Source organism: Chrysochloris asiatica, unplaced genomic scaffold (assembly GCF_000296735.1).
Source record: "Chrysochloris asiatica unplaced genomic scaffold, ChrAsi1.0 scaffold00031, whole genome shotgun sequence".
Classification (NCBI taxonomy): domain Eukaryota; kingdom Metazoa; phylum Chordata; class Mammalia; order Afrosoricida; family Chrysochloridae; genus Chrysochloris; species Chrysochloris asiatica.
Genome location: NW_006408549.1, coordinates 15,846,368 through 15,869,612, shown reverse-complemented (window position 1 = coordinate 15,869,612; position 23,245 = coordinate 15,846,368).

The window sequence follows — 23,245 nt, the reverse complement described above, 5'->3', positions numbered from 1 at the left end:
ATGCAACATATTTATCCAACTGTTTCCCTATATTTCCTCTTTCCCTTCCTCCTTCTTTCTTGTTGTTGTTATTAAGTGCCACAGAGTCAGATCTGACTCACAGCAATCCTGTAAAGGGTTTCCAAGGAACATCTAATTGGTTTGAACTGCCAACTTTGTGGTTCAAAGACCAGTGCTGATCCTTCAGAGCTACACCAGGAGTCTTCCTTTCCTAACCCTTCAGAATTTTATAGTTGGGCAAATGTTTTCCTTTCCATTTCAAATGGTTGATTATTCAAAGGAAGGTGTGCTTCCCTAGAATTGTGTTCCCTTTATATGACTGTTAATTGCTTGACTGAAAACTGATCCATAAGGGGTTTTAATTCTAGGTCAGAAGAGTGACTAAAGATCTTAGTCTTTGGGGTTCAAGTATCTAATTAATCAGTAAGTCTGGTCTTTTTTAGGCTTTTGGGTTTTGTTAGACATTTTTCTCTCACTCTATCCAAAGTCTTCTGGTGTTATCCCTTTCAGAGTTGTTGGTAGTGTTAGCAGAGCACCATCTAATTCTCCTGGTCTTAGGGTGGTGGAGACAGATGTTCCTGTTGTCTGTTAGTCCACTGGACTAATTGTTCTTATGAGTTTTGAGTCAATTCACTCTTCTTTGCTCAGGAAAATAATTGTACCTTAGATGGCCACTCATAACATTTTAAGACTCTAGTGGCTATTCACCTACACAGGCTGTATAACACTGTCTTTGTGAACTACACTATGCCAATTGACCTGGGTGTCTCCAGAGACTGTGGTTCTGAACCCCCCAGGTCAGATGACTCATTATCTCAAGACATTTGATTAGGTCCACAAAGTTTTATCTTTGCTCCCTGTATATTTCACATTCATAAATATGTTTGAAGTAAAGGTAAATATAGATGTACAAATATGTTCTATCAAACCTATATATACATATTCATGAGCATACTACCATTCTCCCTCCCACACCCAATCAACCTGCATGTCTATCCACACCTCTACTCATAGGCCACCATTGTGGTATTATTGAGTATATAATAGTATTTACTTCTGTTAATTTTAACTCTTGCACTCCTCTGTGTCTTCCCCAGCCTCCATCACTGTATGCTGACCTTCCTCTTAATATATATTACTTTCTCCTTCACCCAAGTATTAACTTGGTAATATATATTAAGAGAAGGTAATACACATTAAGAGGTGGAACTGTCGGATAAGCGCAGGACGCAATGTTGGTTTGAACCACAAGGTCAGCTTGTTCTGAGTCAGAAACGACTTGGCATCACTTAACACAACAAGCTCTAGTCATTACTGTACCATCCCTTCCCCACTGACCCCTGGTAACCAGTAAATAATATTTTAGTGTGAAAACATTTTATTGACTTTCAAAGTGGTAGTCTCATGTCATATTTATCCTTTTGTGATTGACTAATGTCACTCAAAGGAGGACAGGTAGTGCTATGTGTTAGACATTGAGCTGCAAGGTCAGAGATTCAAGCTCACTAGCTGCTCCTTGGAAACCCTATACAGGGTCACTATGGGTCAGAACTGACTCCACGGTACTTAACAAAAACAAAAAAGCCATATGATTAACAGTAGATTGCTAACCAAAACGTCAGCAGTTCAACCCACCAGCAGTTCCTCAGAAACCCTATAGAGGATCACTATGAGTCAGAACTGACTTGACAGTACTTAACAACAATTACAAAGGCAAATGATCACAAGCATTGTTATCATATGTTTGAAGGCCACCTGGATGTCTTCTTTGGTGTGCAATAACTTTTCAAACATATGATCACTGAAGGTTCTTACTATCATTTCATATGAAGATCCATAATAATAATTACCCACCTTACACATATACATATGTACATGCATAAATAATGAAGCAAACCTAGCTGTTGTGTAAGTTAGTTCCCTTTAGATTTTTTTCTTCATAATTTTAGTCCATATTTTCATATGATAAATTCAAAATTAGTTTTGATTGTGACATCTACCACATTCTTAGCTTTATAACAATCACAAATCTGATCAGGAAATCTATACCTTCATCCAAGTGTTTAAAAGAATATTAAACAGAACAAGTTTTAGGAGGAAGTTCAGATGGAGCGTCACTAGACATAATAGTTTTCAAATTTTATGTATATAATCATCACCCTGGGAAACATCTTTTAAATGCAGACTTCCAGGCCTCCTCCTCAGAATTTCTTATTTAGTAAATCTGGAGTCCTAGTACGGTACAGTGGATTAATATGTTGCACTGAAAAGTTGGTTTGAACCGCAAGGTTGTGGGTTCAAACTCACCAGCTGCTCCTCAGAAACCCTAAACAGGTTCACTATGGGTTGGAACAGACTTTTTAGAATAATACATCATTTGAGATCAAAGGGACAGCATTTATTCAAGGATAAAGTACATAGGTAGGAAGAGTTAGGAAAGAAGGAAGAATAGAAATAGGAAATACAGGGAGGAAGTGGGAATCAATGGGAAGAAACAAAATGTGTATGTGTATGAATTGTTGAATAGAAAAGCGAGTTGTTCTGTAAACTTTCGCCCAATTCACAATATCAAAAAGTTTTTTAAAAAAGAATGAGTGGCTAAAATAATAGTGATTCTTTGTCTAGGCCTTTACACTTTATATTGTCTTCACCTTATTTTTCCTTTTGATTCTTCATACTTCATTCTTGAATGGCATGATTCTATATTTTCATGTTAGCTAGCTCTATTTACATGTGACAATTTCCCTATTATATCTTTAAGAGAGATTACACTTTTAAAACACAAATGAGCATTTAAAAAAATCACAGTAAGCTTTCCTAAATATAGTTTATCATCAGAAGGATATGTCTTAAGTAGGAATACAAATATAGTCTATTAAAATCCCCCACCACTATATATGTATTGTTGTTGTTATTAAGTTCTGTCAAGTCGGCTCTTTATCTTAGTTACCCTGTATAGGGTTTCTGAGGAGCAGCTAGTGAGTTTGAACTGCCAACCTTGATGCTCAAACCGACCTTGCAGTCCGATGCATTATCTTGAAGTACTAATTAGGATGGCAAAATATTCTAAAAATTGATAATACTAAGTACTGATAAGGATGAAGAATAAAGGAAATTCTCATATATTGCTGCCGGGATGTATGAGTTTAGCAGTTTCTTTAAAGTTAAATGTTTATTTACTATATATATATGACCCAGAAATCACACTCCTAGAAACTTTGATCAAAATATTGAATAACACAGCAGGCATCAAAAGAAGATGGAAAAAATACAAAGACTCACTGTGCCTAAAATAATTGATCAATCATTCCAACAGGTAGTATACGATCAAGAACTGGTGGTACTGAGCCAATTCTAAAGAACTTGACAGAAAGTGGAAGTCATCGAACAATAACATTAATATCACACACAAGTAAAGTCTTGTTAAAGATCATTTTTAAAAGTTGCAGTAGTACAACAAAAGAAAAGTACAGGAATTCAAGCTTGATTTAGAAAAGGACATGAAACAAGGAATATCATTGCTAATGTCAGGATGATCTTGAATGAAAACAGAGATAACAGAAAGATATTATATATGTTTTATTGACTATGCAAAAGCCTTTGACTGTGTGGAACATAGCAAATTATGAATAATACGGCAAAAAAAAAAATGTTGCTGTTGTTAAATGCCATCAAGTCAGTTCCAACTCATAGGGACTTTGTATGGGGTTTGCAAGGAGTGCCTAGTGAGTTTGAACTGGAACCCTTAACTGTGCTCATATTTAACTTTACATAGACCAAAAGCAGTCATTTTATTCGAACGAGGGGGTACTGTGTGGTTTAAAATCAATAAAAATTTGTGTTAGAGTTGTACCTTTTCTCTATATTTATTCAATCAGTATTCTTAGCAAGAAGCTGGAAGATATAAATCAAAAATTAAAAATCGAGGCATTAGGATTAGAAGAAAACTCATTAACAACCTGGTGTGGCACTGTGGGCTAATGCGTCAGACTGCAAAGTCGCTTGAACTGCAATGTCGGTGGTTCAAGCTCACCAGCTTCTCATTGAAAACCCTATACAGGGTCAGGACCAACTCAACAGCACTTAACAATAACAACAATATGCAGATGACACAACTTTATTTCCTAAAAGTAAAGTGGATTTGAAATAGCTACTGAAGAAGTTCAAAGATATCAGTATAGATTACACCTCAATATAAAGAATACAATAATCCTTACAACTGTACCAATAAATAAAGAAAATATTGAAGTTGTTCAGGAACTCATTTTGCTTGGGTCCCCAGTCAATGCCCAAGGAAGCAGTAAGGAAGAAATTAAATGGCATATGTATTGGGCAAATCTGATGCAAAATATCTCTTTGAAGGGATCAAATGAGAGATGTCACTCTGAAGATTAAAATGCTCCTGACCCCGGTCATGTCATTTTAAATCACCTCATACACACTTGAAAACTAGACAATGAATAAAGGAGGCTTGAGAAGAAATGATGCCTTGGGATTATGGAGTTGATGAAGAATACTGAAAATAGTACATGAACATCCAGAAAAATAAACAAATCTGTCTTGAAAGAAGTACAGCCAGAATGCTCCTTATAAGAAAATGTGGTGGTACTATGACTATGTAATTTGGAAATGTCAGGAGGGACCAGTACCTGGAGAAGGACATTGTGCTTGGTAGAGTGAAGGATTCGAAAAAGAGAAGAAAACCTGCAGCAAAATAGGTCAACATTGTGGTCACAAACATGAACTCAACCACAGCAATAAGTGTGAGTGTGTCAAAGGATTGGGCAGTACTTCATTCTGAGTCAAGATCAACTTAAAGGCATCAAATAATACTAATAATGTAAGGCTAAAGACAATCAGAGCCATTAAACACACACACACACACACCAGTTCTTTAACTGGTCAAGTTTTTCCCTCACAGATGTTGTTGCTAAGTGATGTCAAGTCACTTGTTTCAACTCATAGTAACCCTGAATAGGGTTCCTGATAAGAGAGGCTGATGGGTTTAAATAGCTAACCTTGCAGTTAACAGTCCAGTGATAACCTACAAAGCCACATCAGTACTCCAATTCTGCAACTACTTTACATGTATTCTAGGGTTTAATGAATAGGCAAACAAATTATATATAATGAAAGGAAAGGAAAAAAACAAAAAAACAAAAAACAAACCTGGAGGTCCTACCCTAGAAAAAATAAATGCAAAATTTTGTAGATAAAATGTAAAATAGTTTGTGTCCAGAATATGGTTTAAAATATATCTAGTATGAAATTTGGGTCCTAAAGAACAACTTGTAAAGAAAAAGGAACCAGCTATTTCTAAAACTGACAGAGACAGTGCACTCTAATTTTTTTTTTTACTTTTGATTTAGGGCCTATGTACACAAGAGTGGAAAAAATTAGAAATTTTTTTTAGAAAAAATATATATTAAACTGTTACTATCATTAAAAACAAATCATTAAAAATAGCAATAAGTAAAACCATACATCAAAAAAATGTTAAAGATTTCAACCACCATATCACAAGATCCTATTACTATCTATTATTGAAATCAGCACACTGATTACAGCTGGAGATAGCAAGATATATTAGCGCCAGATGATCGATGATGATGACTTTTCTGGAGATTGTGATTTTTAAAAAGAAAATGGGCAACCACTAAATTATTTCCAGGATGACTGTTCTCTTGTTTTTCTCAATCGTATTGTCATAGATAAAATTACAAAAGCTTCAGGGTAGGATGATTTTCAGCCCACTAAACATGAAGAAACACCTTTCTCCTCTCAGTCAATCATATTTCATTGATAAGATCTGTTCTTTAGTATTGCTTTGCCATTTCTCATGACACTTATTGATGATCTACTCTCCCCTCTTTCCTGAGCACCTTCACCTAAGTTTGTGATCCCTGTATCCTATTTTTAGCCACTCTGATTCTCAATTAGCAATAGAATTAATGGGTTTGTAGTTTCATAAAAATTTTGCTCTGCAGAGTCTTCAACAGTTTTCAACAGTATTACTACATCCTTGTTCTAGGGCCATGGGCCAAGAGCTTACCTTCTCTGGGCCTATGTCCTCAGTTGGCCAAATAACAATAATAGTACCTTTCCAATCCATAGGATAGTTATAAGGATCAAATGAGATTATAAATGAAAAAAGATTTCCAATCTTGCCACATAAGATTATACAAATAAAAGTTGTTATGAGAGTAAAAATATTAAGAATATTTTTGACACAAATGAAAATCAAATAAAGACTTTCTATATCAATTAAGTGGTTCAAGCTCACCAGCTGCTCCTCAGAAACCCTATACAGGGTCCCTATGGGTTGGAATTGACTCGACGGCACTTAAAAACAACAACATATTGATGAAAACATTACATAATTAATGCATTAACCAAATGATGCCATCCCCCAAAATCATCAATTTGACTATTTAAATGGCTACTTCCCATAAAAAAATAGTCAATGATGAGGGAAAATGTAAATGATTTTTAGTGTCATCACTCAATTTAAGTTATGAAATTAAAATTTTAAATTATAAAGAAAATTGGAATCATGATACCTTTTCTATTTTCTTACTTTGTAGTATTTAAGAAAGAAAGCATGAAAATTCATTGAGAATTCATTGGCAACAAGACATAGGAAATTTTTTCTTTTTAACCATTCTAAATGTACATCTGATTGAACAGAGAGCTATCAAAGTTGAATGAAAGAAATTAATTGTTAATGATACAATTCTATCACCATGGAAAGATGGACCTCCTTTCAAGCAACTATATATTCTTCCCAGAAAACAAGATCTGTTTTTTGGTGTGTTTTTTTTTTAAGTTTTTATTGTGAGGTTTACATGGGAGAACACCAGTTTTACACTCACACTATCGTATTTTGTTTCATTGCAATGATTACAATCCCCTCCATGCATCATCAAATAACCCCAAAGGATACACCACACAAGCCCGCCTCTCTCCTCCCCCAACACACAGCACTGCTCCCTCCCTGAGTCCAGTGTCCCCAGCAGGTCCATCTGTCCATGACATCATCCCTATATCCATCCCTGGCGTCGCTGCCTCTCTGGGTAGGGTCCCGCTCTCTGTTCTTCTCCCTTGATGGTCCCAGGGACCTCCGCTTCTGGTCTGCAAAATCAAGCACTCTCCTCCTTTTGTCAAAAAACATATATCTCTATATTTCCTAGCCTCACAGTCAGTCCTGATGGCAATTATTCACTATTGTACCACAAGAGTCTTATCCCCATTTCCTTTCGCCAGCCTGGTCCCAACGGATTGGAAATCATTCAGTAGTGATTCTACCTTCCCCCTCCCCATCTGGAACTAGGATTCCTCTCGAAAACCTGTAAACCAGTCACTTAGTCACTTCTTGCCTTTATAGACCCCCCATTTTGGGTAGCCAATGTCTATGTTGCCCATCCCTGTCAGCCCTGTGTACTGAGGGGGTGGGAGTTATCCTCACTGTAAAGATCTGTTCCCTTTTTTGAACTACTACGAGTCGGAACCAAATACACGGCACATAACCACCACTACCACATCCGTAAGTATAGGTAAAATTCATCAAATTGTAGCAAGTTACTCTTCCCCCCCCCACCTCTTCTTTCTTCTCCTAGTTGAGTTCTGATCATTCAATCATCAAAGCCAGGTCAAGTGGGTACTATTGGCAAGTATGGGTGTTCTTGTGCATCTACCCTCACTTTATATCAGCTGGACGCTTCACTCTCCTCTCTACTCCTCTGTGGCCATGTCACTGCCTCTGGGTCCAGGAGTCCCTGGGTCTTGCCGTACTGCTGGCCATCCAGGTCTCCACCTGGGTTCATGGGGGCTTATAGAATGTTGTTGGGCTTAGCTTGCAACTCCATTGCTATTTTTTCCCCTACTTCCCTTATCGGTCACCAGTGTGGTCACCATACAGACCACATACCTCCTCATGTATTCCCCTTAAGTCTCAGTCTTAGAAGGGGGTTTTCTCGGAGGGGTCCCGACCACTTGCCTTGACGGCTCTCGAGCAAACAGCTTACTTCTTCTTGTAGTAATCAATCAGACTGCCATTATTGTTTCGGATTTTTCCTGCTGGCCTTTCTTTCACAAAGTTTGTTCTGTTCTTCAAGCCGCTCCAGGCTTGTCTATTCTCTCTTTCCAGTAGAAATTTACTTCCTCAGTCGGTTCTGGATGAGGTTCTGGATTCCACCTAAGGTCTTGTGCAATGTAAAGGCTCCACAGGAAACCTCTTTCACTGGGCAACTTCTAGCCCCCTTTAAGGTATTCCAATCAGTTATAGGGTGAAGACGGACTTACAAGCTTTCTGTAGTGATGATTCTGGCTATTCCTTTCTCCCCACCTCAAGTGTCTATTTTACAATGGTAGGCAAGGGAAACCAAGATTCAAAAGACAGCCAAGAATCTTAACACTATGGCCCTCTTTCACTCCTTCAAACTGTGCCTCAATCCCTGTATCCCGGAGACCTGTCGTTCCAAGGTTGTGCATACATCAACATTTATCTCTGTCCCACTTAGCCCATGAGAATATGCCTAATTGTTCCCCCATCAGCCTTGTTCTTCCATTCCCCTCCCACTTCTTGTGTATTGCCCCCTCCTGCACCCCTCCCCCACACACCCAAGCTATCCTGTGTCTATTCCTTACCCTCTGCTCTATCTTCCCCTCCCTCCCTCCTGTCCTCTCATCCCATACATCCTGGTGATCAGTAAATATATATATAATTTTTTTCCCCCTTTTCAGGTGGGTTCTTTTTCTTACTCTTTTACAATAATGGTCCTATGCAGTATTTCTCCTTTTGTGACTAATTTCACTCAGCATAATGTACTCAAGGTTCATTCATGTTATGCAGTGGCTTGCAACTTCCTTGCTGTTCTTCAAGGTAGCATAATATTCCATTGTGTGTATGTACCACAGTTTGTTTATCCATTCTTCAATTGATGGGCACTTAGGCCATCTCCATCTTTTTGTTATTGTAAATAGTGCTGCTATGAACATTGGTGTGCATATATCTACTTGTGTTGTGGCTTGTATTTCTTGTGGGTAGAAGTAGAAGGCTTGCTGTATTATAAGGTATTTCTATTTCCAACCTTCTGAGGAAGCGCCATATTGCTTTCCTGAGAGGCTGGACCATTTTGCAATCCCACCAGCAATGCAGGAGCGTCCCAGTCTCTCCACATCCTCGCCAGCACTTATTGTCCTCTACTTTTTGGATCTTTGCTGTTATTGCGGGTGTGAAATGATATCTCATTGTTGTTTTGATTTGCATCTCTCTAACGGCTAGTGATCATGAACATTTCTTCATATGTTTGTTGGAGCCCAGATCTCCTCCTTGGTGATGTGTCTGCTCAGGTTCTGTGCCCATTTTTTAATTGGATTATTTGTCTTTTTCTTGAAGAGGTGTTGTAGTTTCCTATATATTTTAGAAATTAGTCCCTTGTCAAATGTGTCATTGCAAAAGATTTTTTCCCATTCTGTGGGCTCCATTTTACGCTTTTGGTGAAGTGTTTTGATGCACATAAGTTTTTAATTTTTAGTATGTACCTCGATGGCACTTAACAACAACAACAACAACAACCAATCACTATTTTATCTACTTTTGTTTAATTTTCCCAATGTTTGGTTGTCTGTATGTGCCCTGCATTGTTGTTGTTGTTAAATGCCATCGAGTCAGTTGCGACCCTGGATAGGGTTTCCAAGGAGCAGCTGGTGAGCTTGAACCGCTAACCTTGCAGTTCAAACAACTCTGCAGCCTGGCGCATCATCCCATAGCGCTATACCAGGACTCTGTGCCCTGCATTAGAGCCCTCAAATTTTTCCCAATTTTTTCATTGATGACCTTTGTAATCTGGGATTCACATATAGGTCTTTAATTCATGCTGAGTTGGTTTTTTCACATGGCATGAAGTAAAGGCCTTGTTTAAATTTGTTACATATCACTTTCCAGCTCTGCCAGCACCATCTGTTGAAGAAACTATCTCCTCACCATGCAATATACTTAGGCCCTTTGTAAAAAAAATCAGTTGGCTGCATGTGGATGGGTTAATTTCTGGATTCTCGATTCTGTTCCATTGATCTATGTAGCTTTCATTGTACCGGTACCAAACTGTTTTGACCACTGTAGCTGTGTAGTAAATTTTGAAATCAGGGAATGAGAGGCTTCCAACTTTATTTTTCTTCTTAAGCAGTGTTTTGCTTGTCCTGGGTCTCTTTCCTTTTCATATGAAGTTTGTAATTGTTTTTTCCATCTCTCTGCAGAGTGCTGTTGGAATCTGGATTGGGATTGCATTGTATGTGTAGATTGCTTTGGGCAGTATTGACATTTTCACAAAGTTAAGTCATCCTATCCAGGAACATGGTATATTCTTTCATTTTTTGTAAGTCTCTCTTGGTTTCTTGTAGTAGCGTTTTGTAGTTTTCTTTGTATAAGTCCTTTGTTTCTCTGGTTACATTTATTCCTAGATATTTCATCCTTTGGGCGGCTATTATAAAAGGTATTTCTTTCCTAATGTCTTTTTCGGTGCTGTCATTGTTACTATAGATCAATCCAACTGATTTATGCATATTGATCTTATACCATGCCACTTTGCTGAATCTTCCAATGATGTCTAGTAGCTTTTTTACTGCATCCTTGGGGTTTTCTATGTATATGATCATAACATCTGCATATAAAGAAAATTTTACTTCCTCTTTGCCAATTTGGATGCCTTTAATTTCTCTATCTTTTGGTATAGCTCTGGCTAAGACTTCCAAAACAACATTGAATAGGAGTGGTGACAAAGGTCATCCTTGTCTAGTGCTTGTTCACAAAGGGAAGTCTTTCAGTTTCTCTTTATTGAGGGTAATGTAGGCTGTTGGTTCCATATATATACTCTTAATTATTTTGAGGAATTTCCCTTCATTTCCTACTTTGTTGAAATTTTTTAATCAGGAATGGATGTTGGATTTTGTTAAATGCCTTTTCTGCATCAATCGATATGATCATGTGGGGTTTTTTTGTTTTTGTTTTTTTCCTTTTTCTTAGTTAGCTGGTGGATTACACTGATTGTTTTTCTAATGCTGAACCATCCTTGCATCACTGATATGAATCCCACTTGATCATGATGTATTATCTTTTTGATGTGCTGTTGGATTCTGTTGGCTAGGATTCTGTTGAGAATTTTAGCATCTATGTTCATGAGGGATATTGGTCTATACATTTCTTTCTTTATGATGTCCTTTCCTGGTTTTGGTATGAGGGTTATGCTAGCTTCATAAAATGTATTATGAAGTTTTCCATCCTCTTCTATATTCTAGAATAATTTGAATAGAATTGGTAACAGCTCTTCCCTGAATGTTTGGTAGAACTCACCAGTGAAGCTATCTGGGCCTGGACTTCTTTTGGTTGGGAATTTTTTGATGACTTGATCGTCTTTTGTTATGGGTCTGTTCAAGTTTTCTATTTCACTCTGTGTAAATTTTGGTGTGTCGTGTTTTACTAAAAATGTATATATCTCTCCTAAGTTTTCAAATTTGTTGGAGTACAACTTTTCATAGTATTCTGTTATTATCCTTTTGATTTCCTTTGGTTCCAATGTGACATCGCTCATGTGGTTTCTAATGCATGCTATTTGTGTCTTTTCCCTCTTTTCTTTTGTTAGGTTTGCCAATGGTTTGTCAATCATATTAATCCTTTCAAAGAACTAGTTTCTTGTCTTGTTGATTCTTTCTATAGTTTTTCGATTTTCTATCTCATTAATTTCTACTCTAATCTTATTATTTCATTTCTTTTGGTGACTGTAGGTTCCCTCTGTTGGTCTGTTTCTAATTGTTGGAGATGCTGTGTTAATGTGTTAATTTTGGTTCTTTCTTCTTTTTGGATGTGTGCTTTTATCACAATAAGTTGTCCTCTCAGCAATGCTTTCACCATGTCCCAAAGGTTTTTGGTATGTTGTGTTTTTGTTCTCATTTGTTTCTAGGAACTTTGTGAGTTCACATTTAATTTCTTTTACTACGCAGTCTATTTTCAGCAGGGTGTTATTCAGTTTCCATGTATTTGACTTTATTTCCTTGGTCTTTCTATTGTTGTTTTCTAGTTTTATAGCATTGTGATCAGAAAAGATGCTTTGTAATATTTTGATGTTTGTAAATTTATGAAGGCTTGCTTTGTGGCCTAACACGTGGTCAATTCTGGAAATTGTTCCATGTGCACTGGAAAAGAATATGCATTCTGCTGTTGTGGGGTTGAATGCTCTGTAGACATCTATGAGGTCAAGTTGGTTGATTGTGCTATTTAGTTCCTCTGTATCTTTGTAGAGTTTCTTTCAGGTTGTTCTATCCCTTTTCAAAAGTGGCATATTAAAATCTCCCACTATAATTGTAGATTTATCTATTTCTTTCTTCAATTCTAGTAGGGTTTGCTTTATATATCTTGATGGTCTTTCAATGGGAGCATAGACAGTTGTTATGGTTATGTCATCTTGCTCAATTGACCCCTTAATCATGAGATAGTGTCCTTCTTTATCTCTTATGCTGGTTTTTGCCTTAAAGTTTATTTTATCAGAGATTTGTATTGCCACTCCTGTTCATTTTTTATTACAATCCTCTAACTTATATTCTGTTTTTGTCTTTGTGTATAAGGTGTGCCTCTTGCAGGCAGCATATTGAAGGGTATTGATTATGATATGTCTTGGTGATTTTCTTTTGGGGTCTATCCTTCCTGGGGTTCGTTCAGTTTCTTGAATGCTTATCTTCTCATCCTTCAAGATGTTAGGGAAATTTTCTTCTAGAAATTCTCAACTATCTCTTCTGTGGACTTCTATGATTCTTCCTGCTCAGGAATGCCAATAATTCTTAAGTTATTCCTCTTCATGTTATCTAGCATGAATCTTAGACTCTCAAGATTTTTTAATATTTTTCTTCTGCTTACTATTCTATCTTAGCAGTATTGAGAGATGTGTCTTCCAGTTTGCTTGTTCTGGCTTCCATCTCTTCAGTTCTACTCCTTTGCCCTTTCAGTGTATTGTCCACTCCTGATATTTTATAATTAATCATCTGGACCTCTTTTTGCAGGTTTTGAATTGTTGTCAATGCCGTATCTATCTTATTTGATTGCTTCTGTAGCACTTTCCTGACTTCTTCCTCATTTTCCTCCACTCCTCTCTGAAGAATTTGATCCAGAGCTCTGGAGCTGCTCTGTGAAAACATCCTCTCTGGTTTTTCTGTACCTGCCCCAAGGAGCCTGTCCTACCTGACTCTGCTTCTTCTACCTCTAAAACAAACCACAGTTCGATTTCTCTACCAGTGGGCACCGAAAATTGATGCCTCACAATTTATATTAGATCCAAAGCCATGGAACTGTTGTTCTGGCAAAGCACTTCTCTATTTTGTTCGTGCTTCCACCAAGGAACCTACCCTACATGTCTCTGCTTCTGCTCCCAACAGCATTTGTTTTTCATTAATGTTGGTTTGGATAGGCAAAAAAACAAAGCTTCATACATAAATATATACACTGTAGTATTGTTACCAGTGTGTTAACTACAAATTTTGGAATTATGTTGTTGTAATTAGGTGCCATCAAGTTGGTTCCAATTCATAGAGAAACAAGATATATAACAAAACAAAACATTAACAAATCCTATGCCATCTTCACAATTGTTTTACATTTGAGCCCATTGTTACTACCATTATGTCAATCCATCTCATTAGAAGTCTTCCTCTTTTTGTGTTTACCCTCCATTTCACCAAGAATTATGTCTTTCTCCAAGAACTGGTCCCTCCTGATAACACGTTCTAAGTATGAGAGACAAAATCTCACCATCCACACTTCTAAGAAGCATTCTGGCTGCACGTTTTTCAATATAGATTTGTTTGTTCTTTTGGTAGCCCATGGGTCTTTTAAGATTCCTTTTCAATACCATAATTCAAATATATTGATTCTGCTCTGGTATTCTTTATTCATTGTCTAACTTTCACATGCATATGAAACAATTGAAAATACCATGGTGCACCTTAGCCCTCAAACTAATATCTTTTCTCTTAAACACTTTTAAGAAGTCTTTTGCAACAGATTTCCCAAAAGCAAAATATCCTTTTATTTCTTGACTGATGTTTCAATAAGAATTTATTGTGATCCAAACTAAATGAATTTTCTGAAAACTTCAATCTTTTCTCCATTTATCATGGTGTTATTTAATGGTCCAGTTATGCATATTTTTGTTTTCCTTATATTCAAGTACAATCCATACTGAAAGCTGTACTCTTCAATATTCATCAGTAAATATTTTAAGTCCTCTTCATTTCCAGCAAGCAAGGTTGTATCATCTGCATATTTCAGATCGATAATAAGTCTTCCTTCAATTCTAAAGCCATGTTCTTCATATAATCCAGCTTCTCAGTGGATTTGCTCAGCATACAGATAGAACAAGTATGGTGAAAGAATACAATCCTGGCACACACCTTTCCTAATTTTAAGCCATTCAGTATTCCCTTGTTCTGTTTGAACAACTGCCTCTTGGTCTATGCACAATTTACTCATGAGTATAATTAGGTGTTCTGGAATACCCATTCTTTGATATTACCCATAAGTTGTTATTATCCAAACAGTTGAAAGTCATTACTTAGTCGATAAAGCACAGGTAAACATCTTTCTGGTATACTCTGCTTTCAGCCCTGATCCATCTGACATAAGCAATGATATCCTTAATCCCATGTTCCCTTTTGAATATGGTTTAATTTCTGGCAGTTTCATGTTGATGTACTGTTGCAATCATTTTTAAATTATCTTCAGCAAAATTTTGCTTGCATGTGATATTAATGAAATTGTGTGATGATTTCTGCATTCCATTGGGTCACCTGTCTCTGGAATAGGCACAAATATGAATTTTTTCCAATCATTTAGCCAAGTAGCTGTCTTCCCAATTTCTTGGAACACAAGTGAGCATCTCCAGCACTACATCAGTTTGATGAAACATTTCAATTTGTATGTTATCAATTCCTGGAACTTTATGTTTCACAAATGCCTTCAGTGTAGCTTGGACTTCTTTCTTCAGTACCATTGGCTCATGAACATATGCTACTTTTTAAAATGGTTGAACATTGATAATTTCTTTTTGGTACAGTGACTCTGGTGTTTCTTCAATCTTCTTTTGATGTTTTTGCATCATTCCATTTCTTTTTTTCCCTATAGAGTCTTTCAATATTGCATGTTGTTGTTTTGTTGCTAGGTGAAGTCTAGTCAACTCTGGCTCATAGTGACCCCTACGCACAATAGAGGGAAACACTCTCCATCCTGTGTCATGATTTTTTTTCTTCAGTTTGAGAAATGTTGAGCATGTTTTTCCATTTCAGTTTTCTAACTCCAGGTCTTTGCACATTTAATTACAATACTTAACTTGGTTTTCTCGATTTGCCCTGTGAAATTTTCTGTTCAGTTTTCTACTTCCTTGCTTCTTTCATTCCTTTTATTTACTCTACTCTGAAGAGCAAGTTTCAGAGTCTCATCTGACATCAACTTTGGTCTTTTCTTCCTTTACTGTACTTTAAATGACCTTTTACTGTCTTCCTAGGTGATGTTCTTAATGTCACCCCACAACTCTTCTTGGTCATGAGTTTCTAATGCATCCAATCTGTCCTTGGAGTGGTCTCTAAATTAAGTTGAACTATATTAAAGGTTATATTTTGGCTTTCATGGTTTTTGTTTGTTTGTTTGTTTGTTTTACATTTTCTTCAGCTTCCGCCTAAACTTATACATGAGCAATTGATGGTTTGTTTCACATTCTGCCACTGGCCTTGTTTGGGTGATGATGTTGAGCTTCTCCATCATGACTTTCTACACATGTAGCCAATTTTATTCCTATGCATTCCAACTGGTGAGGTGCATGTGTACAGCAACAGTTTGTATTGTAGAAAAAAATTATTTGCAATGAATAAATCATTGGTTTCACAATGTTCTATTATGATATCACCAGCATCACTTTTATCACTAAGGTTATATTTTCTGACTACCAATACCTCCTTTTTGTTTCCAATTTTTACATTCCAGTCACCAATAATTATCAGTGCATATTGATTTCATGTTTGATCAATTTCAGACTGAAGAAATTGGTTATTGTTGTTGTTAAGTCCCTTCGAGTTGGTTCTGACTCATAGTTACCTAGTTTAGGGTTTCCAAGGAGTTGCTGGTAGGTTTGAACCACAAACTTGCAGTTCAAACCAACCTTACAATCCAGTGCATTATCCCACAATACCACACTGGTAGAATTTTTCCATTTTGTCATCACTGACTTTAGTGGTTGGTGAATAAATTTAAAAAATAGTAGTAAGTAATAGGATTTCCTTGTAGGTATAATATGTCATTGTTGTTAAGTGCCATTGAGTCAGTTCTAATGTGACCTTATATAGGGATTCCAAGGAGTGTACACAAAAAGACAGAGAAAATCCTTCTGGACCTAGGAAATCACTCTATGAGACCCTGAAGGTTGTGTTCTATCAGCTTCAAAGCAAATTTTCTTTTGCCCCTCTGATTGACCAAGCTGGCCCCTGTCGCAGCAGCCTCAGTAGAACAGAGACCAGGCTTCAAAAGGAGACACTTGAGAAGCAAATTCTATAGTTACTGGAACCACCTCTAAATGTAGCATGATTGGAGTCATATTGAACACTTTGAATTAAGGACAGTACGAAAATAAACAGCATGTTTTCTCGAGGAAAGAATAGGAAATAAGCAAGACCAGGCTACAACTATTGCTATTATCATTGTGTGCTCACAGCAACCTCGTAGAACAAAGTAGAATTGCTCTACAGGTTTCCTAAAGAGCAATTTTTATGAGAAAATATAGCCAGATGTTTTTTCCTGAGGAGGTGCATGGGTAGGTTTGAACTACTGACCTATTGGTTAGCAGCTGAGTGCTTAATAACTGTGCCATCAGAGCTCCTTTTAGGCTACAACTGGCTCCTTCCAAAAGGGCCCAGAGCATTCACCTGCACCAGAAGCTGCTGTCAACTACAAAATGGGGTGAAAATGGTGGCAGTAATCATCAATGAATGCTATTTATAAAAGTCATCAAATGGTGAGGTGGTAACATATGATCCAGATATTTACCATTCCTGCTTTGATATGTCCATTCATATCTGAGAGAACAGGCAAAACGAGATAGAGATAGGATAGTTTACAGAAATTCAAACTACAGCATTCTGAGTAAAAATTGTGACCAAGAGACAAAAATAAATTAACAAAAATTGTAAGGAGAAGTAGAAGATGTAGTTCAGATGAACTGTATGCCCAAGCCTGATACATATCTGGAGGACCTAAAGAGGAGCATATTCAAGGAAAGAAGCACTGCCCTCTCTCCTGGCTTTTGTGTTGGTGTGCACAGGTAAAAGAAGGCAGGTCTATTCTATCCCTTGGGCCTAGGAAAGGCATACCAAATGTTTGCAATTAATGGCTACAGAACAACTGTAAGATTCTGCTGTATCCCCTAGCATTATGAGGTTTAAAAGATACAAAACACAATCTCTGCCATCCAAGTTTACAGATTCAAGTAGAAAGCTATGTTAGATCACAAACCCTCAGATGGAGATTTGTTTGAAGAAACTTTTTTGGTGGCTGTTTTGTGAATTAACGTCTGTAACCAAATGAGAAACCAGATTTGGGCAGTCTGAGAAATTCAGCTGCAATGCATTTGTAATAGCACCATACTCCAAAGCACAGATTCAGAGTTTTCCTAAATAAATACTTGGAGCCTTTGAACCTCCCTAACTGACCAGTCTTTAACTTGACTTTATATGTATGTATGTGTATATGTATGTATGTGTGTATATATATATATACACACATACATACATATACACATACATACATATAAAGTCCCTAGGGAGAGGAGCATAACTCTTTTCAACTAAACAGAAGTCCCCAGAGAAAAACTCAATTGTAAGTCAACAACTGGGGATGTGAGTGTCTTAATACTACAGGGATGATCTGAGTAGCATGTTACAGAGTCTGCTACAGATACAAATATGAAAAAGTAAATTCCAAAATAGCAATATAAGATTGGGAATTGTTAGCTCTAGTTAACAGGTCAATTGCCAGATGACTTGAACAAATAGTAGAAAGAAGCTTCTTTCTGATCATCCTCCCGTAGAGTCTCTTCTCTGACTTGAGATCACCTCATTGTTAAATGCAAATATGAGACTAGAGCGGAGACAGATTACGAATGACTGTTGTTACTAAATGCCATTGGAAAGGTAGCATTTCCAAAGAGCAGCTGGTGAGTTTGAACCCCCAATTCTGTGATTCAAACTGGTCACACCAGAACTACAATGACTAGACAGTGAGTCATTTTCAGTCTGAAAAATTTCAATGCAGGATTTTGGTTTACTAGGGGGTATCATGAGGGTAATGGCTACTTCAGAAGAGGATAACAAATTGGACGAGTCACCGGTGGAAGGGAGAGAACACTGATGTCAAATGTCCCCTTTTTCTAGGCTAGTCCTACTGTTCATGGTCCTGTTTTAAAGATTCTATTTCTATGTAACGACATTCTGTGATTTTGTCCCCCGTAGCAGCTGCTTCCCACTTGGCAAACTCTATAGGCAATTCAAAGATTTGTTTACCTTTGCTCTGAAGCTCAGTGACACTTGTTCTTACATTCCAATACAGGCAACAGAAGGAGAATAAATAAATAACGTAGAGAACCAACTACCATTACCTCAAAAATAGGCTGGCTCAATATGTGTTTTCCCTTAACTGCAATTAAATATTTTTTTATAATAGTGAATGCCAAATAAGTGCAATGGTCCAAGAAAAAATAGGGGAAACAAATGCTAATAGCTGCCATGTGGCAATCCCAGTTGTATTTGGATATAATCATTAACTTTGCTGCTCTAGAATTTACAGGGGGAAATAATACTATTCATTAACATTATTCAGAAATCTTGGAAATTAAGTCTCCATCTAGTGAATTCAAGATTTGCAGTTACAAACTGTGTACAAGGATTAGGGAATTAGCATATGATGGAGGGATTTCCTCTGCTTTTCAAAACATGCTCAGTCTTATCTTTAAAAAAAACAACTATTAACTAGCCATAGAATAGACACCTATCTATTATTAATCTATGGTTTTGTAAAGATGTTTTGCTTTTTTTCTTGAATACCATGATTTGAGCTATATTACTAGTGCTATAAATTTTTAAAATAAAATTTCCAATTTCTAGATGCATCAAACTTCAGTATTAAACTTCTTAGTTCGTACCAGAGTACGAAGCACTGTAAGTTTTTTATTCTTACCACTATAAGTTTTTATTTTTAGAGGACCAACTAAAATGGCTAAGGTTCTAAATTCAAATATGCTTGTGTGTTTCCATCTAAATAATCTAAGTGAAAATCTGACTTTATTACTTACTTTAAATTAGGATTATGTTGTTGTTGTTAAGTGTCATTGAGTCAGTTCTGACTCATAGCAACCCTGTATAGGATTTCCAAGAAGTAGCTGGTGGATTTGAACCTCCAACCTTGTGGCTGGTAGTCTCCTGCTTAACCTATAGCACCATACCAGCACTCCTAGGATTATATTATGTACTAAATGTTTTTTAATTTAAAATGTACATATATATGAAATAAGCAATGCCTTAATTATTTCTTTCAATTTACTGTTAATTTACTGTGAAGTAATTCCTCTCAAGAAACCTCTCAAGTCATTTCAAATGACTGTCATTTTATTCAAAGAGCTCTGGTGGTGCTGTGGGCTAAGCATTGATCTGCTCACTGCAAGATATGAGGAGCGGCTGCTCCTCTAGAGAAAGAAAAGACTCTGCTCCAAAGATTTCTACTGTAGGAAACCCTAACAAGCAGTTCTATGCTTTCCTATATAGGGCTGTTATGAGTCAGGATTAACTTAATGACAATGGCTTTGGAGTTTTTGTCATTTTATATACATGGTTCAAATTAGTTGATTTTGCTCACCTTGAGTATTCCTGCTTATTTTCTGGATCATTTGACATTTCACTTCATTTGACTTTTGTGCCTTTTTTTAACCAGAAAGATAATGGTCACTCTAGTCCCAACAAAACTTCACATGAGAATACATGTTAACACTTACAGTCTCTCGTTAGAGATTAATTATTACTTTGCTTTGCTGTGGTAGCAAACTGGTTACAAGTCAGGCTGCTTTCCTCAAGAGCACCAGTTCAAAACTACCAGCCATTCCACGGGATAAAGATGAGGCTTTCTGCTCCCGTAAAGATTTACAACCTCAGCAAACCTATTTAGGGTCCCTATGAGTTGGAATCGACTCCACGGCACAAGACCACCACCACCACGTTGCTTATGTTCGCAGTATATCTTTACACCAAAGTCAGGCCTCAAAGTTCTCCCCACTTTCTTTTAAATGTGGAAATGTATCGATTGGGACTGTAATTAAACATAAGATTAGAAGGAATGAATTCTAGCAGAGACTTTTCTATACAAATGTTAGACAACACATTGACACCTTTTATATCCTGTTAATGCTATATACAACACAATTTCATAAAATGGTTATTGAAAAAGAAATAATTTAAATATTTTTAAAAATTACACCATTTTTCATCTGAATAACTAAGTTAGGACTAACACTATAAAACAGGTTAGAGGGCAATTAATATCTATAATACATGTTATTCACTTAATCATTATATTAATGTTATTAATATCCCTATATAAATAAATTATTAAGTATTCATAAGACCTAACAAAAGCCACGATATTACAATCATTCAATCACCGAAAACATGAAGATATTGGAGTCCAGCTGAATGCATTTAGGATTTAAACACATATACTTCTGTTTAATCATGCTTGGGTTGTGGCTTAGGTTTTGTTCTAACTATGTTGTTGTTAAGTGCCATCGAGTCAGTTCGGACCCATAGCGACCCTGTACAGGGTTTCCGAGGGTGTAAATCTTTACGGGAGTAGAAAGCCTCATCTTTCTCCCGCGGAGCGGCTGGTAGTTTTGAACCGCTGACCTTAAGGTTCGCAGCCCAATTCGTAACCACTACGCCACCAGAGCTCCTTGCTATATAAATTAATAAAACCATTTCTCCTCTTTGCATACAAGTAGAATATTTTGCAATGTTTTATTATTATTATTATTCATGTTACCCAAGAAAAAACTCTTTCTGCCTCTTTTTAATCCACTTTTGAACCAGCGTTAGTCCAGCTTGAAATCAGTGTCACTCTTAATCAGACCAAGAGTGTTCTAACTCCAAAAAGGTAACATTTGGGTGCTTTCTCTCACACAATCGGGATAATTTTTAATTACATAGAGCAGCCAATTTATATAAACACATCCAACCACACTCTCTTACAGGGATTATAATAATCCCCAACCAGCTTCTTGTGTAGAGTACATGTCATCTCCAGTTTACAAGGTATTTGAGTTATAATTAACTGCACTTAGGACTGATCATTTTTGTTCTTGCTTTTTGTACATCCTATCATTAATAAAAACATACTATATACAATGTTGGAGTCCTGGTGTGGTGCTGTGGGTTAATGTGAGGCTGCAAGATTGGTTTGAACTGCAAGGTCGGCAATTCAAGCTCAGCAGTCACTCCTCAGATATCCTATGCAGGGTCATTATGGGTCAGAACAACCTGGCACTTAACAACAACAACAACACATACAATGTTGCAAGATGTAGTTTGCTGATGCTATAATGGATAGAAAGTTCCAATCATTTGATCAGTATAACATGGTGGGAGAATTCAGTAGAAAAATTGTCCATATGGCAAGTACACTGAAATTAGAATTTGAAACCACTGATCTCCTCAGAAAATCTTGCTATGAGTCAGAATTGACTTGATGGTACCTAACAACAAAAACATCACTGATGTGGAACTGTTCATATATCACAAAGGAGGAAAATTGACAGTTCAGGACTTGAAGAAGCATTTTGAAAAGGAAAGAAATTCTGAAGAAGCAAGAAATGATGGTAAAGTGAAGAAAGAGAGAAATTGTAAAAAAAAAATAGTACAGTGAAAAAAATGAGTGGATTTTTTTTTTCATAAATTAAATCAGTAACTTCAGTTACTTGAAATTATGGACCCAAAGCCTGATTGCTTTGCAAAAATCTATTGGCAGATTTGGGAAGCCATTAGAGGTTACTGTGAAATAGTTTAACATTAAAAAAGGAAAGGACAATATGTATAGCTATCACTATAATTTTCCAAGTAGAAACACCATTCCATTCCCAATATTCATTGAGATAATACAAAAACTTCTACAAATCAAGTTATTATACCAACCAATAAAATCCCGTAATTGTCCATCTCTTTTTCATCATCAGAGTATACTTTTATGATTTGTGTATTTTTTATGTATGTATGTATATCATCTTGCTGTAATCCAGTAACTTGTGTGTTGCTGTGATGTTAGAAGCTTTGTCACTGGTATTTCAAATATTTTAGGGTCACCTATGGTGTATAAGCAGAGCTTACAGACTAAGAAGACTAGAAAGAAGGGCATGTGGCTAATCACTTCTGAAAGATTAGGCATGGAAACCTATGAAAACCAGCAACACGTTGCTGATATAGTGCCAAAAGATGAGCCCTCGGTTCAAAGGCACTCAAAATACACTGAGGAAGAGCTTCCTCCTCAAAGCAGAATCAAACTTAGTGACATAGATAAGTAAGCTGAAGGCACCTTCATTTGCTGATGAGGCATAACTCAAAATGAGAAGAAATGACTTCAAATATCCATTCATATTAGAACATTGAAGGTATGAAATTAATTGTAGGAATTCATTTCCTACATTGAATGTAAGAAAACTGGAAACCATCCGAAATGAAATAAAACATATAAAAATAAATACTGTAAGGTGTGTCTGATTCAAGCCATGGTATTTTCGGTTGCTTAATATGCATGTGAAAGTTGGAGAGTGAATAAGGAAGATCATAGAAGAACTGATACATTTTAATTATGATGTAGGAGAAGAATATTAAAAGTATGACAGACTGGCAAAAAAAAAAAAAAAAAAAATTGTGTTGGAAGAAGTACAGCCAGAATACTCCTTAGAAGCCAGGAAGGCAAGAATTCATCTACTATACTTGTGAAATGTTATCAGGAGAGACAAGTTTCTAGAGAAAGACTCATGCTTAGTAAAGTCGAGGGTCAGTTAAAGAGGTGAACCCCCAAGAAAATGGATTGACACAATGGCAGCGGCATTTGTTCAAACATAACAACAGTTGTGAGGATGGCCCTGGACCAGGCAGTCATTCTATTGTGCTTAGGGTT